Genomic DNA, 1,458 nt, shown 5'->3' on the forward strand with positions numbered 1-1,458 from the left:
TCTATTTTTCATAGTACATGGCTTTCCATGCACTATAAATGCTACACATGAATGACTTTTCATTGTAGATTAATTGTGTGAGTGAACTCTTAAAAATTGCACTAACGATGTGTACAACCCCCCCTAAGGCAATGTCCAAGGGAAAAGAGCAAAAGAAAAAATCATGAGTACTGTTGTTTGTCTAATCACCGGGTATTATAAATGAAATCAGGAGAATAGAACTACTGAAGCATTTTAAGTTGAGGTTGCAAAATTGTAATGATGGTACATATATAGACCCCTGAAAAAAATAGAATTGAAAAGGGAGCAAAGGTATAGGTAAAGTACATGTGATATTTAATCCAGTTCTTATACCAGACCTCAAACTCAATGTTTCAAGAAACAATGACTGATGATAAAAAAATCAAAGAAAGTTTTTTTAGAAAAAAATCAATGCATTCACCAATTAAAAAAAAGCAAGCATCTGATGTTGAAACGATTGTAAATTAAAATTTTTATGATGAAGTTTTGTCCTTATTTAAAATTATACAGTTTTAGAGAAGCTGATTTACATAACATTTTGTGCTTTTTAAAATGAATGAAATTTTAGATATATATAAGATTTAATTGTACCTGAAGCAGAGGAAATCTCCATTTTTTAATAATTTATCCTTTTTTTGTTATCACAAAACCATTTAATTGCTCTTTCATTCCATCTGTTTAAATGGTCATTATATGATTTACATCCCTTTTTAGCTCACCTGACCCGAAGGGTCAAGTGAGCTTTTCTCATCACTTGGCGTCCGTCGTCCGTCGTCGTCGTCCATCGTCGTTTGCTTTTTACAAAAATCTTCTCCTCTGAAACCACTGGGCCAAATTTAACTAAACTTGGCCACAATCATCATTAGGGTATCTAGTTTAAAAAATGGGTCCGATGACCCCGCCAACCAACCAAGATGGCCACCATGTCTAAAATTAGAACATAGGGGTAAAATGTAGATTTTGGCTTATATCTCTGAAACTAAAGCATTTAGAGGAAATCTGACATAGGGTAAAACTGATTATCAGGTCAAGATCTATCTGCCCTGAAATTTTCAGACAAATCTGACAACCTGTTTTTGGGTTGCTGCCCCTGAATTGGTAATTTTAAGGAAATTTTGCAGTTTTTGGTTATTATCTTGAATATTATTATAGATAGAGATAAACTGTTAACAGCAATAATGTTCAGCAAAGTAAGATCTACAAATAAGTTGTCATGACCAAAATTGTCAGTCGACCCCTTTAGGAGTTATTGCCCTTAATAATCAATTTTTAACAATTTTTCGTAAATTTTTGTTATCTTTTACAAAAATCTTCTTCTCTGAAACTACTGATACAAATTTAACCATACTTGGCCATAATCATTATTAGGGTATCTAGTTTTAAAAATTTGTCCGATGACCCCGCCAACGAACCAAGATGGCCGCCATGGGTAAAAAT

The sequence above is a fragment of the Mytilus californianus genome, unplaced genomic scaffold, assembly GCF_021869535.1.
Source record: "Mytilus californianus isolate M0D057914Y unplaced genomic scaffold, xbMytCali1.0.p SCAF_5, whole genome shotgun sequence".
Classification (NCBI taxonomy): Eukaryota; Metazoa; Mollusca; class Bivalvia; order Mytilida; family Mytilidae; genus Mytilus; species Mytilus californianus.